This window comes from Microcaecilia unicolor, chromosome 2, assembly GCF_901765095.1.
Source record: "Microcaecilia unicolor chromosome 2, aMicUni1.1, whole genome shotgun sequence".
NCBI lineage: Eukaryota > Metazoa > Chordata > Amphibia > Gymnophiona > Siphonopidae > Microcaecilia > Microcaecilia unicolor.
This window is the reverse complement of record NC_044032.1, coordinates 489,617,624-489,637,021: the sequence shown is the minus strand read 5'-3', so window position 1 is coordinate 489,637,021 and position 19,398 is coordinate 489,617,624. Positions and strand designations below refer to the sequence as shown.

At 43.6% G+C, this 19,398-nt stretch overlaps 1 protein-coding gene across 2 annotated transcripts in view; it reads right to left on the bottom strand.

The window, feature by feature from the left end:
- Positions 1-19,398, bottom strand: part of FAM193A (family with sequence similarity 193 member A) — a 328,734-nt gene that overhangs the window by 257,634 nt on the left and 51,702 nt on the right. The gene's annotated exons all lie outside the window — the stretch shown is intronic.

The following is a 19,398-nucleotide window of genomic DNA, read 5'->3' as shown; positions in this document are numbered from 1 at the left end:
TCTCCAAAAGCCGTTTCCCCTGTTACAGCTTCTGCATCTGCCAGATGAACAGTATGATCCAAAGTGAGGGATTGCTGATGCTTGCAAGATTAAATTCCTATCAAAAGGAGCAACAGAGAAGAGGTGGTGAGGTTGAGAAACATCATGAAATGCAGATATCACAGTCGTAATTCTGATACATGGTTCTTTTGAAATGTTGTTGGATATGATACATAACTATTAGCTTGATGGAAGCCTGGATGTTGAGACATCGAAAAACTAAACAGTGATAAAACTAAGTTTTTAATGGTAGGAATAAACCCAATCTGACATATAGGAATTTGCTTACTGCAAAATACACAGTGATTAATTTCTTCTCAACAATGCAGATTTTGGGTATCCCATTGTCATTCAAACCTCAAATAAATTTGTTGATAAAGAAAATATTTTTGATTATGCAGAAATTATGTCAGATTCGTAGATTTTTTTTAAGCCAGAACAATTTAGGTTACTAGGTTCAATCTCTCATACTATCAAATTACTACTGCAATGTAATATATCTACACTGTACAAAGTACTTGATGAAGAAACCACAAACTATTCAAAGCACAGTTCAACTGATTTTTTTTCATTGCACAAAAATGATCAAATAACTCCTTTTTATGTTCAATTCCACTGGAGGCTTGGATTTTGTTTAAATTTTACTATATTTTAATTAAGGTTATTTATGGTATTGAACCACCATTCCATTTCTCTTATGATCAAAGACTTTCCCTACACAATCATTCTATATTCTCCATACCAACTCCAAAGGAAAAGAAATTTACAAATTTTCTACTTCCTTCTTTGCTTTTCAGGCAGCCAAAATGAGAAAGCATTACCAACTAACCTTCAAACTATTTCCAATTATATGATTTTTAGGAGATCTGTAAAAACCTTTTTATTCTGTAAAGATGGTTTGCACACTAGAAAGCTTATTTAAGTTTCGAGGTTTTTTATTGTAATTTTTTGTTGTTGTTGAACACATTGTGATTCCTAGGTAACTATCTAGTTCTCTTATTTGTGATCCACTTAGAACTGCTTTTTGTATTAGTGGAATACAAGAAATGTAATATGTTATTGATGAAATACTTCTTGAAGCATCAATCTCCAGCAATGGGGAAGATGAACTGCACTGAAGAAGGACTACTTAGAACACATCACCAGACCCTTTATAAACACTCCAGCTACCTACTCAAAATGAAGAACCAATATACAGCCTTGGAAGTGGAGACGATGAGAACATCCCAGGAAAAGGAGGAACCAGAGCTTTATAAGTTCCAGAATTTGCCAGATCAGTGATCACTAGGAAGTGAAAAGAAGCAGTGCTTGGTGACTCCCTTCTGAGGGAAACAGAGGTGTCCATCTTTCAACCAGACATGATGTCTCAGGAAGTGTGCTGTCTGCCTAGTGTCACGATCAGACATGTTATAGAGTTTGCTGAGACTCATTAAGCCTAACAAATACTATCCAATGTTGCTCAACCATGTTGGCACAAAGTATACTGCTAGGTATTTGTGTATTTAAAATAACCCAGCCATCCACTCTTAACAGTACAATGTATAAAAAGAAAGTAAAAATACTGTATTTGTAAACAATATAAAATGGCACTAAAACAGGGCTGTGGAGTCAAACAATTTTGGGTGGAGTTAGAGTCGGTAAAAATGTGACAACTCCATCCTCAAAAAAAAACCTTAAATTTATAATATATGGTTAAATTTATACTTACACATTTTGTCCTATTAAAACCTAATGTCAATTCATTTTTCGAGGGCCATTAATCAATAGGAATTCACCAACCCTATGTGAAACGTTCTTTGATTGATTGATTGATGGCTGGTATTTAAGACCATCACCTACCTCAGTCAGTCATTAGATTCTTCAGCTTGTAACTGAAAGGAAGGGAAGGAAACATACTTGGAATTTTGTTTGACAATTTTTTTAAATATAAATTCACAATGTAAAAGAAGCTTCCCATGAAGTCAGCTGTATTTGAACATTTCACCATAACTCAAGATGGAAAATATTTATTCCCCTGTTTACTAAGCTGCACTAGCGGCTGCTGTGCACTAATGGGCTGTATCAGCATTGTTGTACGGCTTAGTAAACAGGGGGGTTTAGTGTGTCATTGTATGACACAGGACCCAGATGCTGTGATGCCAAGATCAGCACATTATTCAGGCTGCGATAAAAATGCTCCTACAAGAGCTTCCAAACTCAAAAGACATTTACAAGGCTTTCATCAAGAAGTATTCAAAGCTTTGAGAGAAAGATGACAGCAAAAGCAAGGAACCAATGCCCACTACCTTCCAGCCAGGCAAAGGACCAGACAACTTTACAGATATCACATGCGCTGTGTGTGTTGTAGACACTCTGCAGCTAGCAATAAGACAGTGTGCAAGGAGGACATGCTGTTGCTGCTCTGATTGACAAGCTGAGATATGTAGTTATTGCTACCAGAACACAAAGTTGTTTCCATTTCGAAGAGATGTGCCAGAAAGTGGCAATTATCATCAAGCCATACACTGAGGCAGTATCTACTTGTCATCAACTGAGGAGGAATTTGATTTTGAAAGATATCTAGATCAGAAGGAGCGTGCAAAGCGTATCTGCATAGAAAAGGATTCTACTGAACTCGAACAAATTAAGTAAATTTCAACTAAAATTTGTCACTTACACCAAAAGTCTTACTCTCATTTCTTCATAATTCCTTTCTTCCATGTGTGTTTGTCTGTTCATAGTCTGTCTCCCGGCAGCTTCTCTCATTTTTTTCACTTCATCATGAACCACAGCCTTTCAGCCCAGCCCCTCTTTTCCCCAATTCCATCTACATACTCCCCATATCTTTCAGCTTCCCTCTGCAGCTTGTGTCCCCCCCACTTTGCCTATTCTTCCTCTCTGCCAGTTCCCTTCCCTCATTTACAGCCCATATTCCCTTTCCAAGTTTCTCATTGGCTGTTTCTATTCCTCTCACACAGCTCCACTTTCAGCTCCTGTCCCCATCACCCAGCCTCTCTTCCTCTTAGAGATCCTTTCTACCTCTTTCAGCCCTTCACAGCAGCATCTTTATCCCAGTTTTTCTCTGTCTTTTTTCAGAATCTTAACTGTTTAACACTTTACTTTTGACAACACATGTAAAACTGTCATGCCAATAAAGTTATCTGTCTCCCTTCTTTCTACAGTGTCTATCTGCAGCACTTCCCTTCCCCATTGGCAGCGCAGGCAGGAAATGTCTATCCTAGGTTACAGAAGCTGCCTCCTCTGCCTCCAGCTTATTGGTCAGACACAGCTAGCCAATAGGCTACAGCAGCCCCCTCCTCTCCCTACAGCCTACTGGTCAGACAGATAGCCAATACGCTACAGGGGGGAGCAGGAGAAGTAACTAGGACACATACACTTTCCTTCCTGCCTTCTCCTGCACCCTGAGGTGCAGAATTTTGTTTGACAATTTTTTTTTAAATATAAATCCATAATGTCAAAGAAGCTTCCCATGAAGTCACTGTATTTGAGCACATCACCATAACTCAAGATGGAAAATATTTTGTGTCAGTATATGACATTGGACCTTGATGAAGACAAATGCTGTGATGCCAAGATCAGCACATACTATTAATTACTAAATACCTAAATAGAACTAATCGGGTGAACCGATGAAGAGGTGGGTGCTGAGTACATTGCTATGTCTAAGTAGTAGCAATGGGCACCGCTGAGGTCACCAATATATCGTAAAGATGAATTATGAGAGAAGATAAGTGACTGATGTTGTGCTTTCTTTAAATCTCTTTATTGAAGAATTACTGGATGCCTATGACAATAGTATCTATATAATATTGGGATCCATTGTGAAATCAACCACTGGTTGGGTAAGATCAGCACATATTCAGGCAGTGATAAAAATGCTCCTAACAAGAGTTTCCAACATTTACAGTGCAGTATTCAAAGCTGTGAGAGAGAAAGATGACAGGAAAAGCAAGGAACCAATGTTCAGTAAATCCAGCCAGGCAAAGGATGAGAAAACTTCACAGATCAATTACAAGATATTTTACCAGTGACAAAGTTACTGTAACAACGATAACAGACACATTCAAAAAGCATACCCTACAACTTGTTGAAAAGGATAGTGTGCCTCTATCTTTATTTTCACGACCAGTTAGAAGCCATGCTGTTGCATTCTGCACTATCTGCAACTCTCTAAAAGAGCCTGCTACTGTGATTTAATCTGGACAACACCATGGTCTGAAAAACAAGCATAAAAATCATCCTGATTCAAAATGATCCTTAATTTACACAATAAGCGAAACCCTGAAAAGGAGGATTTCACGGGTTTCATTGACAATGACAAAGCAAGAATTACACCAAGACAATGCACTTAAGTCAACAAAAGCACATAAATTCCACCATCCATCACATATTCTGGAATATCATGAACATAGGATCTACTACAAACTATCACCTCAGCTTTACAAATTCAAAGGCAACTTACTTCTAGATAACTATTCTTCAATTTGATGGACACAATGAGTAAGAAGCCCCATCAACAGAGCCATCAAAACAAAACAAAAAAAAACTGAATATCACTTGCAAACTCCTGAATGTACCAAATCTCCATAAATAGGTGACAAACATAACGAAGGATAATCGACAATGCCAATCCCTGTGGAACTCCAGAATGAAGAACAAGAGGTAACAAAATATATCCTGTGATTACATTCTGATAAGGAGATAAATCATTTCAACAAGGTCAGCATTGTGGGGGGGGGGGGGGCGGCTAAGCTTATCTTAAGCTGAAGATATAGCCTGCTGCAGGGCTAAGGAACATAACAGTTACATCAATACAGACTAATAACTTTTGGCCCTCACCAAAAGTTATCTTCATGACATCAATAACAGTTCATGCTAGGATTCTTACGAAAATCATACAGGGACAAGAAGATTGCAAAAAATTGCAAGAGGACCTTACAAGACTGGGAGACTGAGCATCCAAATGGCAGATGATGTTTATTGTGAGCAAGTGCAAAGTGATGCAGGTGGGAAAGAGGAACTCAAACTATAGTGCAATGATCCACATTAGGAATCACCACCCAGGAAAAGGATCTAGGCGCCACTGATGATACGTTGAAACCCTCTGATCAGTGTGCAGCGGCGGCTAAGAAAGCAAATAGAATGTTAGACATTATTAGGAAAGGAATGGAAAACAAAAGTAAGGTTATAAAGCCTTTGTATTGCTCCATGGTGCAACTGAACCTTGAATACTATGTGCAATTCTGGTTACCGCATCTTTAAAAAAAAGATATAGCGGAAATAGAAAAGGTACAGAGAAGGGTGACAAAAACGATAAAGAGGATGGGACGACTTCCCTATGAAGAACGGCTAAAGCAGCTAGGGCTCTTCGGAGAAGCTCTGACAGAAGAGGACACCACTATGGGTGACATTATTTTATTCTGAGCTTGGTAACATAAAGATTAGGGTTTAAAAGAGGAATTGTAGGATATTGATAAACACAGAATTTTAAAATAAAAAAAAAAGTAAGTAAACTTTATTAGCTAGTCTCCATACCCTTTTCCCCATAGTTTTAAAACTTGAAGTTTCTGCCACTGCATTAAAAGATAGTCTCTAGAAGGCACTGAAGGGCCGAGTTCAGTTTTAGGAAGAAAATAAAAATATAAGAGAGGGAAGTATTATTAGTTTTCATGTGGAAACTGAAAAGAATAAGACCATTCTTCCCAAGATCCGTCTTCCGCAGCCTAGTGCAATCCCTCGTACTCAGCCATCTGGATTACTGCAACTCAATATAAGCAGGTTGTAAAGAGCAAATACTGAGGAAACTTCAGCCCAGAACACAGCAGCCAGACTCATCTTTGGGAAAACCAAAATATGAAAGTGCAAAACCCTTACGAGAGAAGCTACACTGGCTCCCACTCAAAGAACGCATTACTTATAAAGTATGCATAAGGGGGGTCACGTGATGCTCTGAAGAGAGAAGACGTGGTCTCGTGCTCTCCCGGGCCCAAGCTCCCTTTAAATCGGATTAAATACCGAAATTTCTTATGATCGAGACCCAAGAGACAAACCAACAGAAAGATAAATACCCCATGGACAAATACTTAAACTCGCCAGCGAGAACAATGACGAGCAGAGGGGGGAAAAAAGACAAAGACAAGCTGAAGACACCGGGCAGCATGGCGGAAAGCCTGACGGCAGGCGGGAACGCCTCGTTCACAGCAGAGCAACTACAGCAACTCACCAAAGCGATGAGCGCTGCTTTAGATCCCAAATTAGAAAAGCTGTATGCCAAGGTGTCGAGCCTAGAGGCGCTCATAACGGAGACCACCCAGAGAACAGGAGAGCTCGAAAGACGGGTGTCGGAGGTGGAAGACCGGGCGGGCCCCACTGCACAACAAGTGAAATCTATGGCTAGCACATTACAAGCGATGTCGACAAAGCTAGATGATCTTGAGAACAGATCCCGACGAGGGAATCTACGGCTTGTGGGGCTGCCGGAAACGGTGACGGACAGGGTCCTCTCGTCGGTCCTTGAAAAGTGGCTGACGGACGAGTTTGCCCTGTCGGATAGCGCGGGGAGGCTCTGTCTTGAGCGGGCACACCGCATAGGCCCCAAACAAGATGGACGGCAGTCTCCAAGAACAGTGATCATCAAAGTGCACAATTACGTGCACAAGGAAGAAATCCTGAGAGGGTCCCGTCAAAAAAGAAATGAGCTCCGATACGATGGACACATGATACGCATCTTTCAAGATTACTCAGCGGCACTGCAGGAGAAGAGAAAGAAATTCACCCCGATCTGCAAAACGCTGCATGAGAAACAAGTCACTTTCATGTTAATCTACCCTGCAATCTTAAAGATCAGACACGAGGGACGATGGAAACAGTTTGACGATGCCCAGAAGGCGGGAAAATTTGTGAATGAGCTGAAGGAAAATGCACAACCTGGAGATGCAGAGACCAGTTGAGCTGTAATTAAGAGCTTTAAATGTGATATGAGTTAATACATGTGCAAAGGTATGCCTTGGGAGATAAAACAATGTGATTTTCTTGGTATTCAATATACAGTAAATTTGGGTTGGAGCGGGAACCGGGAGGTACGGGAAGCCCTCATACCCATTCCAGCATAATGGGCAGGGAGAACCGGGAAGGTACGCAGGGGGGATGGGATGGGCAGTTGGGAGGGAGGATGATTGGGAGGGGAGGAGGTGGGAGGGGGGGGGAAGAATTTTTAAGCGGCACACAAGAATGGAAGAGCAGGAAGGAAAGACAAGGGCCCCTGGCGAACTTGACACTTGTCCGGGGAGGCCAATGGGTCAGAGGAAGTATTGCACTTGATACAATCCCTGGGGGGAGGCTGGGACCCCTGGGGAAGACAAAATGGATGGAGACTTTTGAACACGATGGGATAGATTACGATGGTTAACCGGTCGGGGAAAAATGTTAGATTAATCTCCTGGAATGTGGGCGGCATCACATCACCGGCTAAGCGGGCAAAGATACTGGGCGCGTTGAAGAGACATGGGGCGGGAATTGCATGCATCCAGGAAACCAGACTATCATTAGAAGAGAGTAAAAAACTGAAGAGGCACTGGGTGGGAGAGGTATTATGTTCCCCAGCCTCGGGGAGACGTGGAGGGGTAGCCATTTTACTTAATAAAGCCGTGGCGGTGGGGGCGAGCTTGCTGTTCGCAGATAAAGAAGGGCATTATATAGGAGTGCGGCTGAACTTGCAGGGGCAGACTAGACTGCTGGTGGCAGTGTATGCCCCGCAAACGGGAGGGAAAAAATTCTTTGCAGAATTGTTTGCAAAATGCCAACAATATGGGACAGATCCAATAATAGTGGCGGGGGATATGAACCAGGTACTGGATCCGCGGTTAGATAGAACCGGGCGACTTGCAGAAGAGGGGGGACATGGGCGTAGAATTCTGGAGACCTTTTGTGGAGGACTGGGGGTCGTGGACCCCTGGAGACTGTTACATGAAGAGGAGCGAGACTATACGCATACCTCGAGGGCCCATGGGACCCAGTCAAGGTTGGATTATATTTTAGTGTCACAAGGGTTGTTTCCTCAGGTTGTGGAGGCGGTAATTGATCCTGAGGAGATCTCGGATCATGCCATGGTCTGGGTAGACCTTGAGCCTCAGCCCTATTATCAAGGGGCGGGGGGCTGGAGGTTCCCGGCGTACCTTTACCCCTCACCGGAATTTACCAAATACCTTACCCAAAAGTGGGAAGATTTTGCGACGACAAATGCGCAACATATAGATCACCCGGGACTTTACTGGTCCACTGCGAAGGTTGTCATCAGGGGAGAGGTGATAGCATATGTCAGCAGGAGGAATCGCCAAATAGCACAGAAGGTGGTGGAGCTGGAGCGGAGGGTGAGGAAAGCTAGAAGGAGGTACGCGGGGAACCCCACTCAGGCCCTGCTGGAAGTCTTGATAGCTACGCGAACGGAACTAAATAGTTTACTGCATGAAAGACATGGGCGGGCGACGGTAGTACGCAAATACAATCTGAGTAGATTTGGAGATAGACCAGGGGGTATGCTGGCGCGACTTATTAAAGGGGCCCGCAAACCGCATGTGGTAATGCAACTCCGGAATAAGGCGGGACTCAGTACCTCGAACCCAGAACATATAGCACAAATTTTTCAAGCACACTTTAAGGCCCTGTATAAAGGAGAGAGAGTAGAAACGGATCTGAGAGAGCAGATCCGAGAATATCTGAAACAGGTACAGATGCCACAGTTACAGGTGGGTCAGGTAGACTCCCTGAACTCTCCTTTACGTGCAAAGGAAATCCTGGAGGCGATACAGGCGCTGAAACAATATTCGGCGCCTGGCCCAGACGGGTTCTCGGGGGAATTTTTCAAGATCCTTAAACCACAATTAATGAGACCCTTGCTAGGACTGTATGAAGAGGCGATTGAGAGAGGCCATTTCCCTAAATATGCCAATGAAGCCCTGATTAGTCTACTCCCCAAGCCGGGAAGGGACCTAGCGGACCCAGTAGCATACAGGCCCATCTCTCTCATAAATGTGGACATCAAGATTCTGTCACGGATCTTGGCAGAGAGATTAGCACAGGTGCTCCCCTCCGTAATTGGGGGGGATCAAGTAGGCTTTGTTAGGGGTCGCCACTCAGTACTTAATGTGAGAAAGCTAATCGCAGCCATGATAGAGGCGCCGGAAAGAGCCCCCGGCGGTTTAGTGATTAGCTTAGATGCAGAACGTGCCTTTGACAGGGTATTATGGCCATTTATGTTTGAGGCCCTAAAGTGGGTCGGAATTCAGGGGTGGTTCCTACAGACAGTTATAACACTCTATACAGATCCGCGGGCGAGATTGCTGGTAAATGGGGTGAAAACCGAGGATTTCTCGATAGAGAAGGGCACGAGGCAGGGTTGCCCCCTGTCGCCGTTGCTTTTTCTAATCTCACTGGAGCCATTGCTGTGCTCTATCAGGGCCAACCCACAAATCAAGGGGATGAAGGTGGGCAAAGATATAGTGAAGCTCTTAGCATACGCGGATGACCTGCTGCTTTTGGTGGATGATCCGCATACCTCGGTATCAGGCCTGTTAGCGGAGATAAAAAAATACGGGGACCTGTCAGGATTTAGTTTAAATCTTTCAAAATCCCTAGCACTTCCTATATCACATGCAACTAAACAGAAGTGGGTGGGCCCTTTCCCTTTCAGTTGGGCAGAGGGGCAGTTGAAGTACCTAGGGGTGAAGGTCCCAGTCCAGATACACGAGTTATACAAGGAGAATGTATTGCCTTTGCTGGGGGAGACTGAGCGACTGCTGGGAATTTGGGGTTCTTGTCCTCTCTCTTTGGCGGGGCGGATTGCGTTATATAATATGATGATAGCCCCTAAGTGGCTGTATAAGTTTCAGATGCTGCCGATGTACCTGCGGGGGAGAGAGGAGAAGAGATTGAAGGGAGCATTAAGAAAGTTTTTGTGGAATAATAGGAGACCCCGAATAACATTAGATGTGCTATACAAACCCAAAGACCATGGGGGCATGGGGCTACTTAATGTTCGTTATTTAACTGTCTCTTGCACCATGCGGCATATTAGAGACTGGCTTACAGGGACTGAACATTTCACGAATACGAGCCTAGAAGCCTCACTGACACCAGAGACGCACTTGAGCTGCCTGCTTCATACCACAAGAAAGAGATCAGTGGACACACCGCGGTTAAGCTGTTTTGTGCTCTCGGCGAGAGCAGCGTGGAGATGGTTGTGTCGCAGGCATGGGTTTTCTGCGGCTGCAACCCCATTTCTCTCCTTGAACTTGAACCCGGAATTCCCAGATGGCACTACTGCCACAGCATTTGTCCGCTGGAGACGGAGGGGACTACACTACCTATATTCAGCTGCTTGATGAAGAAGGACAGATTAAAACCTTTGGAGACCTACAACGGGAATATGGAATCCCCAACTGTGATTTTTATGCACACACCCAGGTGAGGCATTACGCCCATTCATTAGGAGCATTAAACCTCAGCGAAGATGTGCAGGATGTTCTGTCTGTGGCGCTTACGTTGGGAGCACAGGGGGTTGTGCCGTTGCGGTTCCACCACAGATCCCTCCTGGATACAACAGAGGATATTGATTACATAAAAACTGCAGTGGACTGGGCGCAGGATCTGGGAACAACATTCACGGCTGAAATGCTACAGGGGTTTTTATTAGCTATCCAGCGCAGAACCCATTTCATTCGACAATGGGAGCAACAGTATAAATTTGCATTGCGATATTACATAGCACCGGCCAGAGCGCTGAAAGCGGGTTTTGGAACAGGAACCTGCCTTAAATGCGGAGCAGCAGTGGCGACATTGGGACATATGTTCTGGCTCTGCCCGTTTGTCTTCCAGTTTTGGACCCGAGTCCTGACAGAGGTGGGTCTGTGTTGGAGGCGGAAAATGGACGTTCACCCATTGATCTTATTTGATAACTTCGCACTGAAAAGGCCCATCCCAGCAGGACTAGTGGGGTTTCTTCAGCGAGTAACAGTAGTCGGGAAAAAAGTGATTTTGCTTCAATGGAGAGAGGCCCTTGCCCCCACAAGAGAGTTATGGAGGACAAAAATGACAGAACTTCTGAACTTAGAGCTTTGTGGGATAGCCGCCTCGGCACGCAGACATAGTGATGTGCTGGCATTTCGTTGAGTGTGGCAAAGATATTGGACTACACTACAACCCACCATAAAACGACAAATACTAAACAAGTTAACCAGAATACAACAACAATTGGAGACTTCTCCCTTATTGTGAACTGACTGTTCTTTCGTGTGAAATGTTTAGAAATGGGTTAGGGGGGAAGGGACTGGGATCATGGGAAGAAAGAGAGGACAGGGAGAGGGAACTGAGGTAAGGCTTATAGGATTCTAAAATAAGATAGGCAACGAATCTGAGGAACAGGGGTAAAAGGGAGGGGAAAAGGGGGGGGGGGGGGACTCATCATAAAACACCTACTAATGATTAATGCTTGTTATACACGACCTTGTTATAGATATGTTGTTCCGGATATTTTTGAAATGTGTGTTTCTCTACTTTCTAATAAAAATGACTTAAACATAAAGTATGCATATTAGTCCACAAAATCATTCACGGTGAAGCCCCAGCCTACATGTCTGACTTAATAGACTTACCACCCAGAAACACTAAAAGATCATCCCGAACTTTCCTCAACCTCCACTTCCCTAATTGCAAAGGCTTGAAATACAAGACGCTGCACGCGTCAACCTTTTCTTACACGAGCACGCAGTTCTGGAATACACTGCCGTGCAACCTGAAAACGATCTACGAGCTAGCCACCTTCCGCAAACTATTGAAGACCCATCTTTTTGATAAAATCTACGGAAAGAACCAAAACACATAAAGTCCACACTCACTGTTCAGTAATGCATCAATACATCCACTTCTGAATTCTCATCCCCCGTAATCTTACCACACTCATACCTTTACTCACAGAAAAATGTATACCAAATGTTCTCTTGCTATTATATATTGCCCTATTAGTTTCCCGTTGTTTCTTTCCACCGTTTTACTGTTCTTTTCCATTGTTTTTTTCCCTTAACGACACTTTGACTTTGTCTCGTATAACTCCTCACAATGTAATCCATAACCGAGTTGTAACAAATCATATTTCCATGATTTACAATGTATTGTAAGCCACACTGAGCCCGCAAAAAGGTGGGAAAATGTGGGATACAAATGCAATAAAATAAATAAATAGTGTACAATCCCTTTTCCCCGTGGTTTAAACTGAAATTTTTTCTAGAGGTAGAAACTTAACAGCCAAGATTATAAAAACGAAAAGGTGGGATACAAATGCAACAAATAAAATAAATAAATAGTAGCTAGGTTTGAACTGTCCTACAAGAAAGTTATTCTATGTTCTTGCCTGCTGGAGAGGTAGCACTGCAGCTGACCTGAATTAGTCTACCTCCCTCCTCCAACAGGTAGGGGGTGGGAAAGAGGTCCGCAAGAACCACCAGGTCGGGTGGGGGGGCTTGATTCACGGCCCACTGAGCCCCCACGGCTTTTCTTGGAGGAATGCTAGGGAAGGTTAGGGGGACTGGAGACTCACCGGATCTCCCTGAACTTGTGTTTGGGGGGGGGGGGGGGGACTGTCATGTCGCTGGCTCAGGGTAGGGATGGGGGGGGGCACTAGGCCATCAGGGACATGCTGTTTGGGGTCTGGTGGTCCCACGGACCTCCAGCCCATGTGTGTTTGACAGGTCTGGGCTTTTCACAGCCCAAACCTGTCAAACAAGTGTGGGAGAATTGTGCCTGAGCACATGCTCTGGCATAATCCTTCCGCACTTTACCTTATTATCAGAGATAATAGCGCACATAAATTTGTATGCTATATCTCTGATCATAGGGGCAGTAAAGCCCCACTCTGTTCCAGCGCTATTTTTAGAGAGCTGTTTGGAACAGCGCAGGGCTTTTGATCATCTGGGCACTGGTGCTTACAACTGAAGAGTGTGTTTCTGATTTTAAGTGTGTGATCATCTGGCATCCAGCTATCACTGAACGGTGTGGTTCAATATTAAGACACATGAAAAGGTTCATTCAGAAGCATGGGTAATAGGCTTCAACAAAACTAACTTTGGCAAGATGGAGGAAATGCCTCAAGGTGGTAGATGGGCACATCTGGGGAAAGTAGACAAGTAGTGGACAAGAACTGAAAGAAGCAATTTTAAGGGCCATGAAGCTTTTTGTTAAGAAAGTCAACAGACTAGGAAAGGGAGGCTGCTATGATTCACGAAAGTAATATCTGTAAAGGTAAGGCAGCAAGAGATTAGTTTTTATAAACTGTAAGAGACTGAAGAAAAAACAAAAGCAACAACATCTAGAAAAACTAAGGTAAGCCAGTAGTCAGGGAAGCAAAGATGCAAATGGAAGAAAGAATAGCCAATGAAATAAAATGGGGGACAAGACTTTTTTTTTTTTTTTAAGATATGTTACTGATCCGAGGAAGTACAAAAATGCCACTATCAGACTCAGGGGTGAAGGGAAGGAATATGTAGAAGCTGAGGACAAAGCTGAATTGTTTAATACATCTGCTCTGTGTTTACAGATGACAGGCCAGTTGGAAGACTGCAGAAAAATAATAGGAAAAGAAGTGAGGTAGACCTCAAACAGTTTTGTTCATGAGGAGCTAGCTAAGCTAAAATTAAATAAAGAGATGGGGCTGGATGAAATATATCCGTGGGTGCTGAATTTAAGGGGGTTCTGGTGTCTCTGCAGACTTTTGAATGCTTTGAGTTGGGAGTGGTCTCTGAGTACTGGAAAATGGCGAATATGGTACCTCTCTAAAAAAGCAGAAGGAAGAGGTTGGGAACTACAGGCCAATTACTTTGACCTGTGTGGTGAGTAAATTCATGGAAATACTGCTAAAACAGAGGACAATGCAGTTTCTGGAATCCAAAGGATTATATGATCATAGGCAGCATTATTTTACAAGAAGGCGGTCTTGTCAGACAAATCTGATTAATTTCTTTGACTGCGTGATCAGAGATCTGGATCAAAAGATTATTAGATGTGTTGTATTTAGATTTCAGCAATGCCTTTGACACAGTTCTGCTAAGGTGACATAAATAAACTGAACACTCCTGGTATTAGCCCTAATGTGTTTGCCTTGGTTAGAAACTGGTTAAGTGGAATGTGACAAAGGGCAGTGGTAAATGGAGCTCACTCGAGAAGAATAGTGTTACCAGTGGTGTGCCACAGATATTGTCCCTGGTCTCATTCTTTCTAACAACGTTGTGAGTGATTGTTTGGTAAGGTTTACCCCTTTACAGAGGATACCAAAATATGCAAAGGAAAAGTGAGATAACATGAGGAGGCATATAGCTAAATTTGGAGATTAATCTAGAATTTGACACCTAATACATAATGCTAAAAAAAAAAAAGGAGGGTCGTGCATTTAAGTTGCAAAAACCCAAGGGAGCAGTAATTACGTGTACAAGAGCAGAACATGAAGGTGATCAAACAGGTAAAAAAGGGAACAGCAAAAACCAGAAGATGCTGGGGATCATGTAGTACCATACTGGAGAGCAAACGCTGAAACACGGAGATCCTGCACTCCTTGTTAATCTAATTATTGCAGCTGCAAAATCTTACTGATTGCCCTCAGGAGAGATCCTTCTGTTCTTGATCCTGAGACATCCTCGGACTGATGTTCCATCTCATCAATCCCCTAGAATGGCATCCAAATCTCAGCGGAGGGTAACTGAGCGGAGTAAGGTGCCTGAAGGAAAGATGGCAGATATGCACGCCCCACTCAGTCCCTCAGTTAGTTCCATGTGGATGGCTGAAATCACTACAAGGTAATAGCAGCGGTGAAAGCCGTTCTTGATAAGCTGCTGCAAGATCTTTAGGATACAGCATAAGATACCCATGAGAGATTGGATGTTTTCATTTGTATCTGAATCACTTGCAACAGTGTGTGAGCGATGTGGAGGACAATAAAGCGGCAGGAGCGGGTCCGATGGAGGAACTGTGTGACAATATGGCGAAGATGGAAGCTAAAGTTGACAACTTGGAGAATTGCTCCCATCGGAATAAGATTCACCTTAACTGGTTGCCAAGAGAATTTAAGGGATTTGAAACTATTAGGCTTCCTGGAACATTGGATTCCACAATCAGTGCAGCCGGGCCACCATCTAGGGCTGCTGCAGGTGGAGCACACCCATCGGGTGGGCCCCTTAAGACAACTTACTACCAGATCTCATGTTGTGATATTGACGATCTTGAATTATGGTCATAATAGGTCATTTTAAAAGCTATTCACTGTTTTCAAGACTATTCAGCACATGTGGCCATGGCTAGGAAAGCCTTCGCTCCTATTTGTGCAACTCTTTATGCCAAGAAAATCAGGGTTTCCTAATTATATCCAGCCAAACTGTATGTGCGACAAGAAGGGGATGACAAGTTTTTTGAAGATGTGGATTTGGCTGAGGATTTTATTGACTCCCTAAATTTGAACTCTACGGGCTCTTCTCCTGGGTCTTGATATGTCTCTGGCATCATCAAAGTTGCTTTTTTGGGCTCCAGGAATATTCCCCACAAGTTTTTGAGTACCCTCTGTACCTAGCAATCACCCATTTTGAGGTTTCTCGGAGAGTGTGATTTTATTAAATCATGTGATCGGCGGTCGTTATTGTTTAAGGGTGCTAGGGCCACGCTGTGTGGTTCCTGCTATCCTTCATTTGCTCTGTTTTCTTCTGGCTTCTGCTGTACTTATATGAGCAGATGAAACATCATTCTATAGTTTGGACTTATGGTTCCCCCTCCTTATTCTGCTGGACTAACTGTCCTGTTTAATTCTTCTTTCTATTGCTCGTTGTGACATAGATCATTGGAGATGTATCTTAGTTTTCTTTATCAGCTTCTGTATTTTGTTTTTGGGGGGGGGGGGGTGGATCTGTAGGGGAGGCGTGAAGGGTTCTGGCAATATGGTTGAATTGGCAGATTTTGCCCTTTTTTTTCCGTTTTAGTCTCCTTCGTGGAGGGCCCTGCATCCAGAGAGGGGAGAAGTACTTACACATGAGGAGTTTATGTAGTAAACTCAGTTGGTAGTCTAAGGGGAAGGAGGGGTTGGGAGCTAAAGCAGATTCAGGAGGGTAAAGTAGGGTTGGTTGGGGAGGGGTGAGGTGAGGGATGTTCCCTTTTCTTGGGGTTTTCATTGGAGCACCATGTTTTGTTTTCCCCCTATCACTTTTTCATCATCCTATCCTGCACCTGTGAACACTGTTGCTGTGGAGGAGGATGTAGACTGGGACATCCTGTTACTGGAAGCCATTATTCCTTGGACACTGATCTTCCTTGCCGCCAGTGTTGATGAGAGTAAAGCTGGTGTCTTGGAATGTCGGTGGTATCTCCTCACCTACTAAGCGTACTAAGATACTGCAGGTGCTGAAGACAAATGGTACAGCAGTTCCTACTGGAGACACATTTAAACTCCATAGAACACAAAACGCTGTATCATTGATGGGTGGGGTATTATTTAGAGGGTCCTTCGCCCAATAGGAAAATTGGGGTCATTATATTATTTCGTAAAGGCCTGCTTTTGGAAATTATAGATCCATTGGGGCAATACTTCATAGCCCATGTGGTGCTAGACCATGGTCTCGCAATTTTGGTAAATGTTTATGCTCCCAATAAGTATGATAAATCTTTCTTTAAAAATTGGAAACCTGCAAACATTTGATAAGGTCCCCATAATCATGTCGGGGGGAGGGGGGAGACTTTAACTCTGTTTTTCATTCTCTCGATCTAGGGTTGGCCCCATTGACTATTCAAAGGGAATCCCTTTATTGTGTACTGTACTTGATCTTTTGGACTCTTGGTGTCTCTTTCATCCAGGTGAAAAAGACTATACTCATTCACGGGCCCACGACACGTCATCTAGTACTGATTACTTATTATTGTCAACTGAATTGGCTTCTCGTCTGATTCAGGCTATGATAAGACCGTTTCAAGTTTCAGATCATGCTTTCATCTTGTTCGAGTTAGAGTGTGGCCCACGGGACTTGAGAGATTTTCACTGGAGGCTCCCTAAATATCTAATACAATACTACATTTCTTTTTTATTTATTTATTTTTTTTACACAGAGTAAATGGTGGGATTATGTGGATCATAATAAAGATTATTTTTCTATTAACCGGTTCTCTTTTGGGAGGCAGTGAATGCTGTTTTACATGGGGAAATAATTTCATACACATAAGAAAAGGGCAGGTGAGAGGACGTAGTGACGTCACCCAGCTGGATGGCTGCTTAGTCCTCAGGCTTGTTTTTCGCTATAATAAGCTCTCCCAACCGGACTCTTACATCAGCTGCATGTCCCCATACGTAGCGGATATGAACGGAGTCTCGACTGGATGTAAAAAGCCATGAACGGACCCTGCAAATCTCTGCTTGCACACCAGCGAACAATCTGAGCCCGGAGTCGCGGCTGCAAAGGCGCAGGAGAGGAACTGAATGGACTTCGAGGGGGCAATGCTTGAGAGTGATGGTGAAACAAACTCACAAGCTCAGCTTCCAAGGAGGAGCTCTCACTGGATGTCTGAACTAAAAGCAGCTATCCTGAGTGTCAAACGGGATTTGCTTGCAGACATGAAAGGCCTCCATTAAAAAAATCGACATGGGACAGCACCTGAATGAGTTTGAAGAGCGCTCACCAGGACATGCTGGACCTGAATAAAAAATATGACAGTCATAATGCTAAGTATGAGCAGCTGTTACTAAAGGTGGACGATAGCGAGAACAGGGCATGGAGAAAATATTTAGACGCGGGGCCTACCAGAGAGGGACAAGGGCAAAGGTGTGGCATCCCTGGTGCAACAGATTTGTCAGCTTTTTCTGCAAGCGGCATACCCAGGCTCGGAGCAATTGTCATTCAAGTGTACGAGCACACCGTGCCCTAGAACTTCATTCCCCAGATCGCCCTCATGATATCATAGCATGCTTTCTTCATTTCCCTCAGAAAGAGCAGATCTTGCAAACAGCCTAACAAGTGGGTCATATTATGTTTGATGGAGCAAAGATTGAACTTTTTGTCGCCAATTTGTCACTTATCACCTTAAGGAGGCGAAGGGAGTTCAGAGAGGTCACAGGCCGTCTTAATGAACAAAACATTTGAGATCAATGGCACTACCCCTTTGGCCTCTCTCTCATTTACGGTGAATAATAAAATGCACAGTCATGTAAACAAAGGAAGCTCAAGTGATCCTGCAGGAGGCAAATTTGTGGCTAGAACCACGGGAGCAATTAACATCAAGGATTCCTACCAGCCAACACTGGTGTCAGGGGAACAGAAGAAAAGATGAGAATGTCCTCTTGTTACTCTCTAAAAATATTAAGTTTGTAGATGGGGGCTTTGAATCATCATATAGATGTTCCCAGTTAAATTCGTGCCCTCCTTAAGCTGTAAATCAGAAGGATCTTCACCTTGTTGTAGTTTGGCTTAAGCTAGAGCTACAGCGGTCATTGTTGGGTTTCTTCTATGTGTGTGTGGGGGGGGGGAGGGGGAATACAGTGATTTATTTTGTGTTCCATGCACAATCCAGAAGGGATCTGAGTTGCTGATGGCTGCAAGACCGAGGAGATGAGGTTACTTCCTTCTGGCCCAATACATACATTGCCAATTTTGATTGGGGGGGGGGGGGTTGGGGAGGGATTGGGGGGCTACACAGGGAGAGGTTTCACATGTTTCTCTTGGTATCAAGAAGACATTTTCATTTTAACAATTCAGGTATGGCCTAGAGAAGATGGACATTGTTTTGGGAGAGGTTTTGATAATTTCTTGTGCACTTATTCTCTTAAGTTCTAAAACATGAACCGTCCACAAACTTGGGTATCCTTAAATGTTTGGGGTTTAAATTCAGCCATTGAGGCCAGGGTGTGGTCTGACCATGCACCAGAAGAGTCTGGAAAGAGTAAGCGATTTTGAAAGTGTAATAATAGCATTTTTCTTGACCCACAAAATATCTCCCAGGTGGAGACTGCCATGAAGGAATATTTTGAATTCAATGCTACTCCTGAGGTGTCTCCCATCACTTTTGGGAAGCACTGAAGGCTGTACTTTGAAGAAAGATTATTGCTCTGATCGCTTACAGCAGGATGCATCAAGCACAACAGAAAGAGGTCTTACGTCACCAGATCTATCAGCTAGAATACACACACACGCCGGGATGTCTGGCCCCTGATAAGTTATTGTTGCTAACTAAATTACGTAATGACCTACAAGCACTGGATTTAGAGGATATCGCTGTTAAGCTAGAATCAATATTTCGAGTGTGCCAATAGTTCAGGAAGGCTTCTAGCTCATAAATTAAAGAAGAAGCAAT